General features: G+C 52.3%; 1 protein-coding gene across 1 annotated transcript in view; it reads left to right on the top strand.

The window, feature by feature from the left end:
- LOC140398325 (myosin light chain 4-like) overlaps positions 1-21,517 on the top strand; it is a 186,011-nt gene that overhangs the window by 100,785 nt on the left and 63,709 nt on the right. The gene's annotated exons all lie outside the window — the stretch shown is intronic.

The following is a 21,517-nucleotide window of genomic DNA, read 5'->3' as shown; positions in this document are numbered from 1 at the left end:
TGGGGAGAATGGGATCAAAGGCTATGGGGAGAAAACTATTGAGTTGGATGATCAGCCATGATCGGGATGAATGGCGGAGCAGGCTCGAAGGGCCAAAAGGCCTCCACCTGCTCCTATCTTCTATGTATCTATGTATCTTCCCTAATATTGACTGGAACCTCCTTAGCGCAAATGGTTTGGATGGAGCAGATTTTGTCAGGTGTGTACAGGAAGGATTCCTGACTCAATATATAGATAGGCCAACTGGGGGGGAGGCCATATTGGACTTGGTGCTCGGCAACGAACCAGGGCAGGTGTCAGATGTCTCGGTAGGAGAGCATTTCGGTGACAGTGACCACAACTCCTTGACCTTTACCATAGTCATGGAGAGGGATAGGAAATCACAGTATGGGAAGGTATTTAATTGGGGGAGGGAAAATTATACTGTTATTAGACAGGAGCTGAGGAGCATAAAGTGGGAACAATTGTTCTTGGGGAAATGGACAACAGTAATGTGGGGATTGTTTAAGGAGCACTTGCTGCGAGTGCTGAATGGTTTTGCCCCACTGAGACGAGGAAGGAATGGTAAGGTGAAGGAGCCTTGGGTGACAAGAGACGCGGAGCTTCTAGTCAAGAGGAAGAAGGAAGCTTACGTAAGGTTGAGGAAGCAAGGATCTGGCATGGCTCTAGAGCGTAGCCAGGAAGGAACTCAAAAATGGACTGAGAAGAGCTAGAAAGGGGCATGAAAAAGCGCTGGCGGGAAGAATTAGGGAAAACCCCAAGTCGTTCTCCACTTATGTGAGAAATAAGAGAATGATCAGAGTGAGAGTAGGGCTGATCAGGGATAGTGGAGGGAACTGGTGCCTAGAGTCTGAGGAGATGGGGAAAGCCCTAATTGAATATTTTGCTTCAGTATTCACCATAAGACCATAAGACATAGGAGCAGAATTAGGCCACTCGGCCCATCGAGTCTGCTCCGCCATTCAATCATGGCTGATATTTTCTCACCCCATTCTCCTGCCTTCTCCCCATAACCCCTGATCCCATTATTAATCAAGAACATATCTAACTCAGTCTTAAAGACGCTCAGTGATTTGGCCTCCATAGCCTTCTGCGGCAAAGAGTTCCACAGATTCACCACCCTTTGGCTGAAGAAATTCCTCCTCATCTCTGTTTTAAAGAAGATGGTATCCTCTGGTTCTAGTTTTTCCTGCAAGTGGAAACATCCTCTCCACGTCCACTCTATCCAGGCCTCGTAGTATCTTGTAAGTTTCAATAAGATCCTCGAGATTCACGAGAGGGACCTTGTTGCTCATGAGAACAGTGTGAACCAGGGGCTGTTTAGCACGGGGCTATATCGCTGGCTTTGAAAGCAGACCAAGGCAGGCCAGCAGCACGGTTCAATTCCAGTACCAGCCTCCCCGAACAGGCGCCGGAATGTGGCGACTACGGGCTTTTCACAGTAACTTCATTTGAAGCCTACTTGTGACAATAAACGATTTTCATTTCATTTCATTTCATAGACTCGAACAGGTTGATATTAAGAAGGAGGATGTGCTGAAAATATTGAAAAGCTTCAGGATAGATAAGTCCCCTGGGCCTGACGGGATATACCCAAGGTTACTACGGGAAGCGAGGGAGGAGATTGTTGCGCCGTTGGCGATGATCTTTGCGTCGTCACTCTCCACTGGATTCGTACCGGATGATTGGTGGGAGGCGAATGTTGGTCCCCTGTTCAAGAAGGGGAATAGGGAAATCCCTGGGAATTACAGACCCATCAGTCTTACGTCTGTGGTGAGCAAAATATTGGAAAGGATTTTGAGAGATAGGATTTATGATTATTTAGAAAAACATAGTTTGATTAAAGATAGTCAGCATGGCTTTGTGAGGGGCAGGTCATGCCTCACAAGCCTCACTGAATTCATTGAGGATGTGACGAGATGCATTGATGAAGGTCGGGCATTGGATGTGGTGTATATGGTTTCCGGTGAGGCATTTGATAAGGTTCCCCATGGTAGGCTCATTCAGAAAAATTTGGCTGTCTGGATACAAAAAAAACAGGGAAATTTGGCTGTCTGGATACAAAATTGGCTGGCCGAAAGAAGACAGTGAGTGGTAGTGGATGGAAAGTATTCCGCCTGCAGGTCGGTGACCAGTGGTGTCCCGCAAGGATCTGTTCAGGGATCTCTGCTCTTTGTGGTTTTTATAAATGACTTGAATGAGGAAGTGGAAGGGTGGGTTAGTAAGTTTGCCGATGACACAAAGGTTGGGGGAGTTGTAGATAGTGTTGAGGGTTGTTGCAGGTTGCAACAGGACATTGACAGGATGCAGAGCTGGGCTGAGAAGTGGCAGATGGAGTTCAACCTTGATAAAAGTGAAGTGATTCATTTTGGAAGGTCGAATTTGAATGCTGAATACAGGGTTAAAGGCAGGATTCTTGGAAGTGTGGAGAAACAGAGGGATCTTGGGGTCCGCGTACATAGATCCCTCAAAGTTGGCACCCAGGTTGATAGGGTTGTTAAGAAGGCGTATGGTGGCTTCCGGGTGCGGCGATGACCAGCTGAGTCGCACGTTTCGGCACCTCCCGTTGGAACGGACTTTTGGGCTCTTATTAGGAGCCCCAACGGCAATTTTTGACGGCTAAAACCATTGTGCGGTGAAATAGAAGGGAATCCCCCCGGATATATATGGAGAAAGAAGAGAGTAGTTGCTGGATGGCAGAGGATCTTCAGGAGCAGCGGCAAGGAAGGGAAGCACGAAGCAAGATGGCGGCGGAAGGAGGCCGTTCGGTGTGGGGCCCGGAACAGCAAGAGTTCCTGCGGCGCTGTGTAGAGGAGCTGAAGAAGGAGGTGCTGGCCCTGATGCTACAGGCGATTGAAGGGCTAAAGGAGGCACAGAAGACCCAGGAGTTGGAGCTTCGTGATGTGAAGGCAAAGGCTGCTGAGAATGAGGATGAAATACAGGGCCTGGTGGTGAAGACAGAGACGCACGAGGCACTGCATAAAAGGTGTGTCGAGAGGCTGGAAGCCCTGGAGAATAACTCGAGGAGGAAGAACTTAAGAGTTTTGGGTCTTCCCGAAGGTGCAGAGGGGGCGGACGTCGGGGCATATGTGAGCACATTGCTTCACTCGTTAATGGGACCGGAGGCCCCGACGGGCCCCTTGGAAGTGGAGGGAGCATATCGAGTCCTTGCGCGAAGACCAAAGGCAGGAGAAATACCTCGAGCCATAGTGGTGAGGTTTCACCACTATCAGGACAGGGAGATGGTCCTGAGATGGGTGAAAAAGACACGGAGCTGCAGGTGGGAGAATGCGGTGATCCGCGTGTACCAGGATTGGAGTGGCGAGAAGGAGGGCGAGTTTCAATCGGGCCAAGGCGGTGCTCCATAGAAAGAAAGTTAAATTTGGAATGTTGCAGCCGGCGAGACTGTGGGTTACACACCAAGGGAAACATCACTACTTCGAGACGGCAGAAGAGGCGTGGACATTTATTGTAGAGGAGAAGTTGGACTAGACTGGAAAGAGAAAGAGGTTCTGTAATAAAGTAGTGGGGGGATTGTATGGGACGGGGAAGGGGGAAGGGGGGGGAAATTTTCTCTATTCCCCTCGTTGGGGGGGGGGGGGGGTATGGTGAACGGTGGGCGCCGGTGGGAAGGAGAGAGGGAGCTGCGCCATTAGGGGCGGGGCCGAGTGGGAAACGCGGGCTCTGTTCCTGCGCTATGGTAATTGTGGCGGGAAAGAGAGCGCAGGAAGGAGGGGGCCTTACACAATGGGGGGCCAAGGATAAACGGGGGAAGCCGAGGTCAGGCAGAGTTTGCTGACTTCTGGGAGTAACATGGGGGGAGCAATTACGCTAGAAAGGGAGGGGGGGGGGCGGTTAACTGGGTTGCTGCTGCTAAGGGAAAGGGGGAGCTGTTATGGGGCGGGGTGGTCGGGACGGGAAGACACCGTCGGGGGGACAAACGGGAGCATGGGAACCGGGTGAGGAGCTGGTCTAAAAAAGGGGATGGCTAGTCGATATGGGGGGGGGGGGGGGGGGGGGGTAAAGAGCCCCCCGACCCGGTTGATCACGTGGAATGTGAGAGGGCTGAATGGGCCGATTAAGAGGGCAAGGGTACTCGCGCACCTAAAGAAATTAAAGTCAGATGTGGTCATGCTACAGGAGACGCATCTGAAACTGGCGGATCAGGTCAGATTACGCAAAGGATGGGTGGGACAGGTATTTCATTCGGGCTTGGATGCGAAAAATAGAGGGGTGGCTATATTAGTGGGGAAACGGGTAGTGTTTGAGGCGAGGACCATAGTAGCGGACAGTGGGGGTAGATACGTGATGGTGAGTGGCAGATTACAAGGGGAAACGGTGGTTCTGGTGAACGTATATGCCCCGAACTGGGATGATGCAAACTTCATGAAGCGTATGCTGGGGCGTATCCCGGACCTGGAGGCGGGAAAGTTGGTAATGAGGGGGGACTTCAACACGGTGCAGGACCCAGGGCTGGACCGGTCCAGGTCTAGGACCGGGAGGAGGCTGGCAGCGGCCAAGGTGCTTAAGGACTTCATGGAACAGATGGGAGGAGTAGACCCCTGGAGATTCACTAGGCCCAGGAGTAGGGAGTTTTCCTTCTTCTCCCATGTCCACAAGGTGTATTCTCGGATAGACTTCTTTGTCCTGGGAAGGGCACTGATCCCGAAGGTGACAGGGACAGAGTATTCGGGCATAGCCATCTCGGACCATGCCCCACATTGGGTAGATCTGGTAGTAGGAGAGGAAAAGGAACGGCACCCACTCTGGAGATTAGATATGGGACTGTTGGCGGATGAGGGTGTGTGTGTAAGGGTGCGGGGATGTATCGAAAGGTACCTGGAGATTAACGATGATGGAGAGGTTCAGGTGGGAGTGGTCTGGGAGGCACTGAAGGCGGTGGTCAGAGGGGAACTGATTTCCATAAAGGCCCATAAGGGGAAACAAGAGAGTAAAGAGAGGGAGCGATTGTTGAGAGAAATTTTGAGGGTGGATAGGCAATATGCAGAGGCTCCGGATGAGGGACTGTACAGGGAAAGACGAAGGTTGCATACGGAATTTGACTTGCTGACCACGGGCAGGGCAGAGGCACAATGGAGGAAGGCACAGGGAGTACAGTATGAGTACGGAGAGAAGGCGAGCCGGTTACTGGCCCAACAATTGAGGAAGAGAGAGGCGAGGGAGATAGGTGGGGTGAGGGACGAGGAGGGTGAGATGGAACGGGGAGCAGAGAGGGTGAACGGGGTGTTTAAGGCATTTTATGAGAGGCTGTATAAGGCTCAACCCCGGAAGGGGAGGAGGGAATGATGCACTTCCTGGATCAGCTGGAATTCCCGAAGGTGGAGGAGAAGGAGAGGACAGGGTTGGGAGCACAGATTGAGGTGGAGGAGGTGGTAAAAGGGATTGGGAGCATGCAGGCAGGGAAGGCTCCGGGACCAGATGGGTTCCTGGTGGAATTTTATAGGAAATACATGGACCTACTAGCCCCGCTTCTGACGAGAACCTTTAACGAGGCCAGGGAAGGGGGGACGTTGCCCCCGATGATGTCGGAGGCGACGATATCGTTGTTCCTGAAGAGGGACAAAGACCCGCTGCAGTGCGGGTCTTACAGGCCTATCTCCCTTCTGAATGTAGATGCCAAGCTCTTGGCCAAGGTGATGGCGACGGGGATCGAAGATTATGTTCCAGGGGTGGTTCACGAGGATCAAACTGGGTTTGTTAAGGGGAGACAGTTGAACACTAATATACGGAGGCTGCTAGGTGTGATGCTGATGTCCCCGCCGGAGGGAGAGGCAGAGATAGTGGTGACGATGGACGCTGAGAAAGCATTTGATAGAGTGGAACGGGATTACCTGTGGGAAGTGTTGAGGAGATTTGGATTTGGAGAGGGGTTTATTGGGTGGGTTCAGCTTTTATATAGGGTCCCGGTGGCAAGTGTGATCACAAACAGGCAGAGATCTGACTACTTCCGTCTATATAGAGGGACAAGACAGGGGTGTCCCCTGTCCCCGATACTGTTTGCGTTGGCAATTGAACCACTGGCCATAGCGCTGAGGGGCTCTAGGAAGTGGAGGGGAGTACTTAGGGGAGGAGAAGAGCACCGGGTGTCATTATACGCGGATGATTTGTTGCTGCATGCAGCGTAGCAGGGATAGGGGGGGACTGGCACTGCCGAGCTTAAGTGGCTATTATTGGGCCGCCAATATATCAATGGTATGCAAGTGGATGGGCGAAGGGGAGGGAGTGGCGTGGAAAAGACTAGAGATGGCGTCCTGTAGGGGAACCTGCCTGCAAGCATTAGCGATGGCGCCTTTACCGTTCTCCCCGAAAAAGTACACCACAAGTCCAGTGGTGGTGGCAACATTGAAAATTTGGGGGCAGTGGAGACGACATAAGGGAGTGACGGGTGCCTCAGTGTGGGCCCTGATAAGGAACAACCATAGGTTCGTCCCGGGAAGGATAGATGGGGGATTTAAACCTTGGCAGCGAGCAGGAATTGCAAAATTGAAGGACTTGTTCTTAGACGGGACGTTCGCGAGTCTGGAAGCACTGACAGAAAAATATGGGTTGCCACCTGGGAATGCATTTCACTATATGCAAGTGAGGGCAATTGTGAGGCAGCAGGTGAGGGAATTTCCGCAGCTCCCGGCGCAAGAAATCCAGGACAGAGTGATTTCGGGGGCATGGGTGGGTGATGGTAGGGTGTCAGATATATATAGGGAAATGAGAGATGAGGGGGAGACGATGGTAGAGGAGCTGAAGGGAAAATGGGAGGAGGAGCTGGGGGAAGAGATTGAGGAGGGGCTGTGGGCAGATGCCCTAAGTAGGATAAACTCTTCGTCCTCATGTGCCAGGCTCAGTCTGATACAATTCAAGGTTCTACACAGGGCGCATATGACGGGAGCAAGGCTGAGTAGATTTTTTGGAGTGGAGGATAGGTGCGGGAGATGCGCGGGAAGCCCGGCGAACCACACCCACATGTTCTGGTCATGTCTGGTATTGCATGGGTTCTGGGTGGGTGTGGCAAAAGTGATTTCAAAGGTGGTGGGGGTCCGGGTCGAACCAGGCTGGGGGTTGGCTATATTTGGGGTTGCAGATGAGCCGGGAGTGCAGGAGGCGAGAGAGGCCGATGTTTTGGCCTTTGCGTCCCTAGTAGCCCGGCGAAGGATTCTACTTATGTGGAAAGAAGCTAAACCCCCGGGCGTGGAGGCCTGGATAAACGACATGGCAGGGTTCATAAAATTGGAGCGGATAAAGTACGCACTAAGAGGTTCGGCTCAAGGGTTCACCAGGCGGTGGCAACCGTTCCTCGACTATCTCGCAGAGCGATAAGGGAAATGGAGAAGGTAGCAGCAGCAACCCGGGGGGGGGGAGGGCGGAGGGGGCGGGGGGGGGGCGGAGGGGGGGAGGGGGCGGGGGGGGGGCTGAGGGGGGGAGGGGGGAGGGGAGGGGGGCGGGAGGGGGCGGTGGGGGGAGGGGAGGGGGGGCGGGAGGGGGCGGGGGGGGGGGAAGGGGGGAGGGGGAGGGGAGGGGGGGCGGGGGGGAGGGGGGGAGGGGAGGGCCCACGCGGGCCCTCAGGGGTTTCCTATAGTTGTTTGTATATTAGTTATTTATACTGGCATGTGGGACTTTATTGTCTTGGAGAGTTATTATTTTGTTGTTGGCAGTTGCCGTTTAGTTAATATATTATTTATTTGTTACGGCCACTATTATTTATATTGTTTTAAAGTTGTAAAAAGGGGAAAATCCTGTACTGTTCTTGTTTGACCGAAAAAAATTGAATAAAATATATTTTTTTAAAAAAGAAGGCGTATGGCTTTCATTAACAGAGGGATTGAGTTTATGAGCCGTGAGGTTTTGCTGCAACTTTATTAAACTCTAGTTAGATCACACTTGGAATATTGTGTCCAGTTCTGGTCGCCTCATTATAGGAAGGGTGTGGATGCTTTGGAGAGGGTACAGAGGAGATTTACCAGGATGCTGCCTGGACTGGAGGACATGTCTTCTGAAGAAAGGTTGAGGGAGCTCGGGCTTTTCTCACTGGAGTGAAGAAGGCAGAAAGGTGACTTGATAGAGGTGTACAAGGTGATGAGAGGCATGGATAGAGTGGATAGCCAGAGACTTTTCCCCAGTGTAGAAATGGCTGTCACGAGGGGACATCATTTTAAGGTGATTGGAGGAAGGTAATGGGGAGATGTCAGAGGTAGATTCTTTACACAGAGTGGTGGGTGTGTGGAATGCACTGCCAGCAGACATGGTGGAGTCAGAGTCATTGGGGACATTTAAGCGACTCTTAGACAGGCACATGGACAGCAGTAAATTGAAGGGGTGTAGGTTAGGTTAGATGAGGATAAATGGTCGGCCCAACATCGCGGGCTGAAGGGCCTGTACTGTGCTGTGCTGTTTTATGTTCTATCGTAGTTGCCTTTCTCACTGCCTGCTGCACCTGTATTCTTATTTTCTTTTTTTTAATAAATCTTTTTATTGGCATTTCTCATACTTTTAAACAGTTGTATATATACATCACATTCTTCTTGCCCACGCTAATTTCCTTTATTATACAGAGAGGTTTATGTCCGTCCCCCGCCCCCCCCCGGGCTTCGAAAAAAAGGGGGGGTAGGGTAGGCCCCCCCCCCCCCCCCCCCACCCCCACCCCCACCCCCCACCCCCCCCCCATCTCGTGCTTTCCTCACCTGAGGCATGATCAATTTGACTGGAGACGAAGTTGAATCCAAACTGAGGCTTTATTAGTATCAGATTGTGATTGGCTCCCACAGCAGCTGGCGAAATGGCTGCGAGCTGGAGGCCACGCATATTTATTCCCCGCCTCCTGGGCGGAGCTAGCATGCAGGGGCCACAGGTGAACCTATAGTGCAGGTTCTACCGTACAACCCCTAATATCAGAACACAGTGGTTTACCACATTCAGCCCCTGTTAAAATTGAGTCCGGCGGGGGTGGTGGATAACTATATACAATTAGAAATTTTAATATTTACAGAGCAGCAAAAAAAAATGTCTCTTGGCATCCGGCGGGTCGGTCAGAGGTTCAGCCGGTCCGGTGCCTTGATGGTTCTTTGAGATCGACGAAGTGGTGACGGCGATGTTGGCGCTGTCGTGGTTGAAGTTGACTCCGGGAGCGTGCCGAAATCCTCTTCATCAACGGGGGTGGGCAGGGGGAGGACGGATGGTCCTAGGGGGGTGATGGGGGCGGCGAAGGAGGGGAGGGTGGCGCTGGGGGCGACGGGGGTGGTGTGGGGGTGGAACCTGCTGGTGCCAGGTCCCTGAGGGAGACGGTATCCTGGCGGTCGTCGGGGAATGCCACGTAGGCGTACTGTGGGTTTGCGTGGAGTAGGTGCACCCTCTCCCCCAACGGGTCCGCCTTGTGGAGCCGCACATGTTTATGTAGAAGCACAGTTCCCGGAGCTGTACGCCAAGTTGGGAGCGATACCCCGGGTGTGGACTTCCTGGGGAAGGCAAAAAGACGTTCATGTGGTGTACTGTTAGTGGCCGTGCAGAGTAATGAGTGAATGGAATGTAGTGCATCAGGGAGGACCAGCGGGAGGCCGGGAGATTTCTGGACCGTAGGGCCAGCTGGACGGCCCTCCATACCGTCCCATTCTCCCTTTCTACCTGTCCGTTTCCCTGGGGTTGTAGCTTGTCGTTCTGCTGGAGGCGATACCCTTGTTGAGCAGGAACTGACGTAACTCATCACTCATGAATGAGGATCCCCTGTCACTGTGGATGTAGGCGGGGAAACCGAACAGAGTGAAGATAGAATTAAGGGCTTTAATGACGGTGGCAGACGTCATGTCGGGGCAAGGGATGGCGAAGGGAAACCGGGAGTATTCAGCGATCACACTGAGGAAATATGTGTGTCGATCGGAGGAGGGGAGGGGGCCTTTGAAATCCATTCACCAGGCGCGCGCGGTCCGGCCAGTAGAAGTGCGGCTTGCACTCCGCACAGACCTAGCAATCCCTGGTGATTGTCCGTACTTCCTTGATGGGGTAGGGCAAATTTTGTGCCTTAATGAAATGGTACAACCAAGTGACCCCTGGGTGACAAAGGCTGTCGTGCAGGGTCCGGAGTCGGTCTACTTGTGCGCTGGCACATGTACCTCGGGATAGGGCATCTGGGGGCTCGTTGAGTTTGCCAGGGCGATACTTAATCTCGTAGTTATAGGTGGAGAGCTCGATCCTCCACCGCAAGATTTTATCATTTTTGATCTTGCCCCACATGTGTGTTGTTGAACATGAAGGCTACCGACCGTTGGTCAGTGAGGAGAGTAAATCTCCTGCCGGCCAGGTAATGCCTCCAATGTCGCACAGCCTCAACGATAGCCTGGGCCTCTTTTTCGATGGACGAGTGCCGAATTTCAGAGGCATGGAGGGTGCGGGAAAAGAATGCCACGGGCCTGCCTGCCTAATTGAGGGTGGCGGCAAGGGCGACGTCTGATGTGCCACTTTCTATTTGAGGGGAAGTATTTCATCTACAGCGTGCATTCCAGCTTTGGCAATATCAGCTCTTATCCGGGTGAAGGTCTGTTGGGCCTCGGCCGTCAGGGGGAAGTGAGTGGACTGTATGAGTGGGCGGGCCTTGTCCGCATAGTTTGGGACTCACTGCGCGTAATATGAGAAGAACCCCAGGCAACGTTTGAGGGCCTTGGGGCAGTGGGGGAGGGTGAGCGCCATGAGGGGGCGCATGCGGCCGGGATCGGGCCCCAGAACTCTGTTCTGGACCACATAGCCGAGGATGGCTAAGCGGTTTGTGCGGAACACACACTTCTCCTTGTTATACATGAGGTTGAGGAGAGTGGCGGTGCGGAGAAATTTAGCGAGGTTGGCGTTGTGTCTAGGTACGGAAACGTGGCCCGCAAACCGTACCGGTCGACCATTCGGTCCATCTCCCTTTGGAAGACCGTAACCCCGTTGGTGACGTCGAACGGGACCTTAAGGAAGTGACATAGCCGGCCGTCTGCCTCAAAGGCGGTGTGTGGATGATCCGATTTACGGATGGGGAGCTGGTAGTAAGTGGATTTCAGGTCCACCGTTGAGAAGACCCGGTACTGTGCAATCTGGTTAACCATGTCAGATATGCGTGGGAGGGGGTACGCGTCAAGCTGCGTGTACCTGTTGATGGTCTGGCTGTAGTCCACGACCATTCGGTTTTTCTCCCCAGATTTAACCACTACCACTTGAGCTCTCCAGGGGCTGTTGCTGGCCTCGATGATGCCTTCCCGAAGCAACCGCTGGACCTCGGACCTGATGAAGGCCTTATACTGGGTGCTGTACCGTCTGCTCCTGGTGGCAACGGGTTTGCAATCTGGAGTTAGATTGGCAAAGAGGGAAGGAGGATCGACCTTTAGGGTCACGAGGCCGCACAGTGAGGGGTGGTAAGGGTCCGTCAAATTTAAGGGACAGGCTCTGGAGGTTGCACTGGAAGTCCAGGCCGAGGATAAGTGCAGTGCAGAGGTTAGGGAGGACATAGAGGTGTAAGCCCTGGAACTCTATGCCTTGGACCATGAGCGTGACCGTACAGTACCCCCGGATCGCTACGCGATGGGATCCGGAGGCCAGGGAGATTTTTTGGTTGGTGGGGCCTACCTTCAGAGAACAGCGCCTTACTGCATTTGGGTGTATAAAGCTCTCGGTGCTCCCGGAGTTCAGTAGGCAGGAGGTCACATGGCCGTCGATTTTCACGCTGGTGGATGTGTTGGTCAGGTTATGTGGTCGAGGCTGGTCGAGTGACATGGAGGCGAACCTTGGTTGATCGTCGGGTAGTGGGGAGGCCGTTGAATTCAGGTCCTGGAACGCTGCTGGTGTCCATGTGCTGAGGGGTAGACAAGATGGCGGCACCTGGAGATCCTGGGGATTACAAAATGACGGCACCCATGGAACGCACGTTGCGGGGGTGGAGCAAGATGGCGGCGCCCATGAAACGTACGTTGTGTGGCGGAGAAGATGGCGGCGCCCACTGGTCGCACATGGCCTGGGGAGGAGGGGTGGATGGCAGAGCCCATTGCCTGTGACTGGAAGGGTGGTGCGATCGCAGCTGCTGAGCGGGCCTGGCACACTGCAGCGAAGTGGACCTTCTTCCCGCAGGCCTTACAAAGGGCAGCGCGGGCCGGGCAGCGTTGGCGGGGGCGTTTTTGCTGGCCGCAAAAGTAGCATCGGGTCCGCCGAGGTTCGCTGGCTGGCGCGTAGCGCAGGTGTATTGGGTGAGTAACGCCCCCGCTGTGGGGTGGCTGCCTGTGGGGCCCATGAAGCGTAGGAGGAGTGGGTTAGGAGTGGTCCTCCGGATTAAACCAGATCGCCTGCAGCTGGATCCGCACTCAAGCGACGCCTGAAAGGACTTCCAGCACTGGCTAGCTTGTTTTGAAGCGTATATCAGCGCGGCGCCGACCCCTGTTCCAGAGGCTCAGAAGATCCAGATCTTATACCCCAGGCTCAGCTCCAAAGTCTTCCCGCTGATTAAGGATGCGGCAAACTACGCCGAAGCCATGACTCGACCCATGACGCGACTGGGGGCGTAGGGCGACCGTCATAGAGAGCGCTAGCTTTTTAGTCTCTGCGAGATCGCACGTGGCCCCTTCTAGGAGCCGCTGCCGGACAATATCGGACCCAATCCCAGTGACAAAAGCATCCCGCATAAGGAGATCTGAGTGCTCCTTAGCTGTAACATCCTGGCAGTCACAGTCCTGAACTAGTGGGATTAGGGCCCTCCAGAAGTCTTTGATGGGCTCACCAGGTAGTTGAGCACGAGTTCGAGTGCGTGCCTGGCGAAGAGCGTGTTTGTCTTCTGCTCGTACTTGTCCTTGAGTCGAGTCATGGCTTCGGCTTAGTTTGGCGCATCCTGGATCAGCGGGAAGACTTTGGAGCTGAGCCTGGGAGTATAAGATCTAGATCCTCTGAGCAACCTGTAGTGCAGGTTCTACCGTACAACCTCTAATATCAGAACACAGTGGTTTACCACACCACCTTCCTTCCGTCTCCCTCCACTGCAACCCCCCCGCCCCAGGTTGCGCAGTCTTTTGGTTCCTCATCTATCTTGGTGTTTTAAAAAAATTCTTATTCGCTTACTCCTCGTTGTTGGCCTCGAACAGGTTTTGGAACAGACCGACAAACTGCCCCCACGTGTCCAGGAAGCCTTCCTCTGACCCTCGGGTGGCGTACTTAATCTTCTCCAGGTGGAGAAATTCCGAGAGGTCATCGAGCCAATCTGCAGCTGTGGGTGGTGCTGCCGATCGCCAGTCGAGCAGAATTCTCCGGTGTGCGATTAGGGAAGCGAAAGCGAGGGCGTTGGCCCCCTTCCCCATGTGTAACTTCGGCTGCTCCGATACCCCGAAGATTGCCACCATTGGGCATGGCTTCACCCTCAGCCCCACAACCTTGGACATTGTCTCGGAGAAGGCTGTCTCGGAGAAGGCTGTCCAGAACCCAGCAAGTTTGGGACAAGCCCAGAACATGTGGGTGTGGTTGGCCGGGTCCCTCTGGAACCGCCCACATTTGTCCTCCACCTCCGGGAAGAACCTGCTCATTCGGGTTCTGGTCAGGTGCGCTCTGTGCACCACTTTGAGCTGCATTAGGCTTAGCCTTGCGCAGGAGGAGGTGGAGTTAGCCCTGCTCAGTGCTTCGCTCCAGAGTCCCCATCCTACCTCTGTCCCCAGTTCGTCCTCCCATTTTTGTCTGGTCTCGTACAGTGGTGTTCGAGCTCTGTCCAGTAGCTGTCCGTATATTTTCCCACATAGCCCCCCTTCTCACTGCTTGTGCCTATCAGTTCCTCTAGTAGTGTGCTTTCTGGGGCCCCAGGGTACCCCACTGTCTCTTTGCGGAGGAAGTGTTTTATTTGGAGGTGTCTCAATTCCTGTCCTTTTGCTAGTTTCCACTTTCTCGTCAGTTCGTCCAGTGTCGCCAGTCTGCGCCCTACGTAGAAGTCCCCGACAGTCAATGTGCCCCCATCCCACCTCCATCTTTTGAAGGTGGTATCTAGCATGGTTGGGGGGAATCTGTGATTGCTGCAGATGGGGGCCACGGGGGACATTTTGGTTATCCCGAAGTGTTGTCTCAGCTGGGTCCACGTTCTCGGCGTGGCCGCTACCACTGGGCTTGTTGTGTATCTTGCTGAAGGGGATGGGAGTGCTGCTGTGGCCAGGGCCCGGAGGGTTGTTCCTTTACAGGATGCCTCCTCCATTTGTACCCAACCTGTGTCGGGTACCAATCCCTTCACTCTTTCTGCCGTTGCTGCCCAGTGGTAGTGTAGGATTGGTAAGGCCAAGCCCCCTTTGATTTTCCTTCTTTGCAGTGTCTGTTTGGGAATTCCCGGGCTCTTACCTACCCACCCCCCACACACAAACAGCATGATTAGACTGTCCATGTTTTGGAAAAAGGCCTTGGGGATGAAGATCGGTATGGATCTAAACAGGAAGAGGAACCTTGACAGTTCGTTCATCTTGATCGCCTGCACTCTCCCCACCAGGGATAGTGGAAGTGAGCCCCACCTTTGAAGGTCTTTTCTTACTTCCCCCACCAAGCTGGTCAGGTTCCACTTGTGGATCCGTGTCCAGTCTCTGGCTATCTGGATCCCCAGGTAATGGAATCTGTTCTGGGCCGTTTTGAATGGGAGCCCCTTCAGCTCTGTCCCTCCCTCGTTTGGGTTCACTGGGAATGCCTCGCTTTTGCCCAGGTTAAGTTTGTAGCCTGAGAATGTTCCATCCTCTTTCAGTATTTGCAGTATTGCCTTCAGTTATTCCTGTGGCTTTGAGTCATAGAGTGCATTCTTAGTTTCAGCGACTAGTGTACAAGGACACCCAGGTCTTGTTGCACATTCCACTCTCTCAATCTATAGCCATTCAGATAATAATCTGCCTTTCTGTTTTTGCAACCAAAGTGGATAACCTCACATTTATCCACATTATACTGCATCTACATTTTCCCACTCACTCAGCTTGTTCAAATCACACTGAAGCATCTCTGCATCCTCCTCACAGCTCACCCTCCCACCCGGCTTTGTGTCATCTTCAAATTTGGAGATATTACATTTAGTTCCCTCATCTAAATCATTAATATACATTGTGGATAGCTGGGGCCCCAGCACTGATCCCTGCGGTACCCCACTAGTCACTGCCTGTCACTTCGAAAAAGACACGTTTATTCCTACTCTTTGTTTCCTGAGTGCCAACCAGTTTTTTTATCCATTTCAATGCACTATTCATCCCATGCACTTCAATTTTATACCTTTATGTGGGACTTTGACGAAAGCCTTCTGAAAGTCCAAATAAACCACATCCACTTTTTAAAAAAATATAAATATTTTTATTCAAATTTTTACATATTTTCAACAACCCCCCCTTACAGAAATAAGAAAAAACAAAGAACACATAAATAAACATCTTATAGCTATGTCCCGTATTCCACCAATATACAAGCCCCCCCATTAAACGATAATAAACACAGAAGTAAACACAAAGTACCCCCCCACCCTCCCCGGGTTGCTGCTGCTGCTGACCACCTCCTAACGCTCTGCTAGAAAGCCACCGCCTGAAGAACCCTTGCACAGATCCTCTTAAGGCAAATTTTACCCTCTCCAATTTAATGAACTCTGCCATGTCGCTGATCCAGGCTTCCACGCTTGGGGGCCTCGCATCCATCCACTGTAGCAGAATCCTCCGCCGGGCAACCAGGGACGCAAAGGCCAGAATACAGGCCTCTTTCGCCTCTTGCACTCCCGGCTCGTCCGATACCCCAAATAGTGCGAGCCCCCAACTCAGCTTAACCCGGGTGTTTACCACCTTAGACACCGTCCTCTCAACGCCCCTCCAGAACCCATCCAGCGCTGGGCACGCCCAAAACATGTGGGCATGATTTGCTGGGCTCCCCGAACACCTCACACACCTGTCCTCCACTCCAAAAAACCGACTCAGCCTTGCCCCAGTCATGTGCGCCCTGTGCAGAACCTTAAATTGTATCAGGCTAAGCCTGGCCCAAGAGGAGGAAGAATATACCCTACCCAGGGCATCCGCCCACGTACCCTCGTCTATCTCCTCCCCCATCTCCTCCTCCCATTTACCTTTCAGCTCCACCACCGAGGCCTCCTCCTCCTCCTGCATCTCCTGGTAGATCGCCGAGACCTTGCCTTCTCCAACCCACACCCCCGAGAGCACCCTATCCTGGATCCTATGTGCTAGCAGCAGCGGAAATTCCCTCACCTGCCGTCTTACAAACGCCCTTACCTGCATGTACCTGAAGACATTTCCAGGGGAGAGCCCTAATTTTTCCTACAACGCCCCAAGGCTCGCAAACGTCCCATCTATAAACAGGTCCCCCATCCTTCTAATACCTGCCCTGTGCCAGCTCAGGAACCCCCCATCCATTCTCCCCGGGACAAACCGATGGTCCTCTCGGATCGGGGACCACACTGAAGCCTCTGCCTCCCCCTGTGGCGTCTCCACTGCCCCCAAATTTTGAGGGCCGCCACCACCACTGGACTCGTGGTGTACCTTGTCGGCGGGAGCAGCAGCGATGCCGTCACCAGCGCTCTCAGGCTTGTGCCCACACAGGACGCCATCTCCAGCCTCTTCCACACCGCCCCTTCCCCCTCCATTACCCACCTGCGTATCAGCGCCACATTGGCAGTCCAGTAGTACCCACATAGATTAGGCAATGCTCGCCCTCCCCTGTCCCTGCTCCGTTCCAGAAACACCCTTCTGACCCTCGGGTCTTTTTCGCCCATACAAATCCTATGATGCTCCTGCTGACCCGCTTAAAAAAGGCCTTAGGGATCAGGATGGGGAGGCAAGTACTTTTTTCACCACTCCAATCCATACAGTGCCGGGGAAATGTTACTGTCACCTTCCCACACTGGGAACCGTCGAACAAATGCCGCTGGGGACCCGAAAAAGAGCCCAAAAGTCAGTTTCTGGCGGGAGCTGCCGAACGTGCGACTTAGCTCCGCGTAGCCGCAACCGGAAGTACAAAATAAACCACATCCACAATGACTCCCCATCGTCAACTCTACTCAAAGAATTTCAGTAGAGTTGACAGGCATGATTTCCCCTTCACAAATCCATGCTAACTCTGTCCAATCCTGCCACTGTTTTCCAAGTGCTCTGCTCGTAAATAATTTGTAATGGACTCTAGCATTTCCCGTTAGGCTTACTTAGTCTATAATTCCCTGGTTTCTCTCTTCCGCCTTTTTTAAGTAGTAGAGTTAAATTCGGTACCCTCCAGTCTGTTCCAGAGTCTATAGAATCCTGGAAGATGACCACCATTGCAGCCACTATTCCTAGGTCCACTTCCTTAAGTACTCTGGGATGTAGATTATCAGACACTGGAGATTTTATCAGTTTTTAATCTCATCAATTTCTCCAACACCATTTAACTACTAACAATGATTTTCCTACAGTTCCTCCATCTCATTAAACCGTGGTACGTTATTTATGTCCTCTTTTGTGAAGACAAAACCCAAGTATGTATTTAGTTGCTCAGCCATATCTTTGTTCCCCATTATACATTCCCCTGTTTCTGACTATAATGGACCTTCGTATGTCTTCACCAATCTTTTTCTCTTCACATACCTCTAGAAGCTTTTACAGTCAGTTTTATGTTCCACGCAACTTACTCTCGTGCTCTATTTCCCCCTTCTCAATCAATCCTCCTTTGCTAAATCCTCAGTCTGCTGTTTTTTTCAGGCCGATTTGTATGCCTCTTTCTTGGATCTAATACTATCTCTAATTTCCCTTGTACTCCATGGTTTGGCCTCCTTTCCCATTTTATTTTTGCGCCAGACAGGAATAAATAATTGTTACAGTTCACCCACACGCTCTTTGAATACTTGCATTGTCTATCCACTGTCATCCCTTTAAGTCACGTTCCTCAATACATCAATACATAAAGTTGTAATTTCCTTTATTTCGATTCAGAAACCTGGGTCGCGATTCTCCGACCCCCCACCGGGCCGGAGAATCGCCGGGGGCCGGCGTGAATCCCGCCCCTGCCGTGTCGCAAATTCTCCGCCACCGGAGATTCGGCGGGGGCGGTGATCGCACCGCGCCGGTCGGAGGGAATCCCCCGGCGATTCTCCGGTCCGCGATGGGCCGAAGTCCCGCCGCTGTCAACCCATGCCAGCCGGCATGAATTGCACCACCTTTGGGACAGCGGGACACGGCGGCGCGGGCGGGGTCCTGGGGGGGGGGGGGTGGCGATCTGGCCCCGGGGGGGGGTGCCCCCATGGTGGCCTGGCCCACGATTGGGGCCCACCGATCCGCGGGCGGGCTGTGCCATGGGGGCACTCTCCACCATGGCGGAGGCGGAAGAGACCCCCTCCACTGCGCATGCGTGGGGATGCCGTGAGCGGCCGCTGACGCTCCCGCGCATGCGCCACCCAGCAAAGTCAGTTTTGCGCCAGCTGGCGGGGCACTAAAGGCCTTTCCCGCCAGCCGGCGGGGCGGAAATCAGTCCGGCGCGTGCCTAGCCCCTCAAGGTGAGGGCTCGGCCCCTCAAGGTGAGTGTTCGGCCCCTCAAGGTGAGGGCTAAGCCCCTCAAGATGCGGAGACTTCCGCACCTTTGGGGTGGCGTGATGCCGGACTGATTTGCGCTGTTTTTGGCGCCGGTTGGCGGACATCGCGCCGATATCGGAGAATCCCACCCCAGGTCTCAGAATCAACTATGTCACTCTCCCCCTCCCCCTCACATCATCTCTTCAACCACTTATTCATCCAACATATCCTGCCATTCTGACTAGCACGTGGCACTGATACTAATCCTGAGATCACGAATGTTGCCAGGGCTCGGAAAGTGTGACATAGTTATGAAAAATCTCACAGATAGAATTATGAAAAATTCTATCAGATTACGGTTGCTCATTCACAAGGGGTCTCGCACAACTAGAATGTCAATTATTCGTTTCTCATTACACAATACCCAGTCTAGGAGGGCCTGTTCTCTAGTTGGTTCCTCAACGTATTGGTCCAGAAAACCTCCCGTATACACTCCAGGGATTCCTCCTCTGCAGATGATTACTAATTTGATTTGCCCATTCTATACGCAGAATAAAGTCACCCATAATTACAAATGTTCTTTTATCGCATGGGTCTCTAATTTCCTGTTTAATGTCATTCCCAACATCACCACTACAGTTTGGGGGTCTCTATACAACCCCCACTAACGTTTATTGCCCCTGGGTGTTTCTCAGCTCCACCCATATAAATTCCACATCACCGGAGCTAATATCCTTCCTTCCTATTATGCTAATTTTCTCTTTAACCAGCAATGTCAGCCCACCACCTTTTCCTTTTCGTCTGTCCTTCCTAAACCCTGAATACCCTTGGATGTTCAATTCCCAACCTGATCAACCTGCAGCTATATCTCCGTAATCCCAACTATAGGACACCCGTTTACATCTATCTGCACAATTAATTATGATGTGGAGATGCTGGCATTGGACTGGGGTGAGCACAGTAAGAAGTCTTACAACACCAGGTCACAGTCCAACAGGTCTGTTTCAAACACTAGCTTTCGGAGCACTGCTCCTTCCTCAGGTGAATGAGGAAGGAAGGAGAAATGCTCCGAAAGTTAGTGTTTGAAACAAACCTGTTGGACTGTAACCTGGTGTTGTAAGACTTCTTACTGTCCACAATTAATTAATCCACTTTATTGTCAATGCTCCACGCATAAAGGCACAAAGTCTTAAGGCTGGTCTTTTTAACAATTCTTGACCCGTTCCCATTATTTTTCACTGTGGCTCTGTTTTATTCTGACCCCTGATTTCTCTGAGTATCACTTTTTTATTCCCCTTTCTGTCTTTTGTTATTGTCTGTGTTTCCCCCTCCTCTGATGCAGGTTCTCAACCCCTCTGCCATTTTAGTATAAACCCTCCCCAACCACTCTGGAAAATACTCCCCGGAGGACATCAGTCCCAGTCCTGCCCAGGTGTAACCCATCCAGTTTGTACTGTTCCCGCCTCCTCCAGAACTGGTCCCAATGTCCCAGGAATCTGAAAACCTCCCCCTCACACCATCTCTTCAACCACTTATTCATCCAACATATCCTGCCATTCTGACTAGCACGTGGCACTGATACTAATCCTGAGATCACGAATGTTGCCAGGGCTCGGAAAGTGTGGCTACAATTGGGTAGATTGGGGGTATTTCTCTTGGAACAAAGAAGGCTGAGGGGTGATTTAGTTGAGGTGTACAAAATTATGAGGGGAAGTGGACAGGATAAAATTATTTCCCATGGTGGAGAATTCTCAAACCAGGGGACATAGATTCAAGATAAGCAGCAGAAGATATAGAGGGTACAGGGGGAAGAACTTTTTTATGCAGAGGGCAGTGGGACTGGAATTCACTGCCCGAGTTGGTGGTGGAGGCAGAGACCCTAAACTATTAAAACAAAATCTGGATCTGCACCTCAAGTGCTGTAAGCTACAGGGCCATGGACCTGGAAGTTGAGATGAGAAAGGGCACCTGGGTGTCCTCGGGCTGGCATGGACAAGATGGACCAAATGGCCTCCTTCTGTGCTGTACCTTTCTACGGTTCTATCACTACCTTTGAGGTTCTACTTATCAACTAACTTTTAACTAAACCTTTAAGATCAATTTATATCAATTATTCTCTGGCCTTTTTTTCCTGGTCCTCGTTACTACAGAACATAACCCTTCCAAATATAGACCAGATAATATATCCCTTACAAACTATAAGCGATTTAAATAGTAAATACTTACCCGACCAAACTCACACAATGAGTCGTTTCTCCTTACCCTGCGTCTCCTTACCCTGCGTCTCCTTACCCTGAATTCTGATGTCACTTCAGGAGCGCCAAAATCCAGGCGATCACTCCACTCACAGTCTCGCTCTTTCTCACACTCTTTTATCCTCCGGACTCCACTCACAGTCTCGCTCTTTCTCACACTCTTTTATCCCCCCGACTCCACTCACAGTCTCGCTCTTTCTCACACTCTTTTATCCTCCCGACTCCACTCACAGTCTCGCTCTTTCTCGCACTCTTTTATCCTCCCGACTCCACTCACAGTCTCGCTCTTTCTCACACTCTTTTATCCTCCGGACTCCACTCACAGTCTCGCTCTTTCTCACACTCTTTTATCCTCCCGACTCCACTCACAGTCTCGCTCTTTCTCACACTCTTTTATCCCCCCGACTCCACTCACAGTCTCGCTCTTTCTCACACTCTTTTATCCTCCCGACTCCACTCACAGTCTCGCTCTTTCTCACACTCTTTTATCCCCCTGACTCCACTCACTGTCTCGCTCTTTCTCACACTCTTTTATCCTCCCGACTCCACTCACAGTCTCGCTCTTTCTCACACTCTTTTATCCCCCCGACTCCACTCACTGTCTCGCTCTTTCTCACACTCTTTTATCCTCCCGACTCCACTCACAGTCTCGCTCTTTCTCACACTCTTTTATCCCCCGACTCCACTCACAGTCTCGCTCTTTCTCGCACTCTTTTATCCTCCCGACTCCACTCACAGTCTCGCTCTTTCTCACACTCTTTTATCCTCCCG

Source organism: Scyliorhinus torazame, chromosome 21 (assembly GCF_047496885.1).
Source record: "Scyliorhinus torazame isolate Kashiwa2021f chromosome 21, sScyTor2.1, whole genome shotgun sequence".
Classification (NCBI taxonomy): domain Eukaryota; kingdom Metazoa; phylum Chordata; class Chondrichthyes; order Carcharhiniformes; family Scyliorhinidae; genus Scyliorhinus; species Scyliorhinus torazame.
This window is presented reverse-complemented; position numbering and strand designations above follow the sequence as displayed.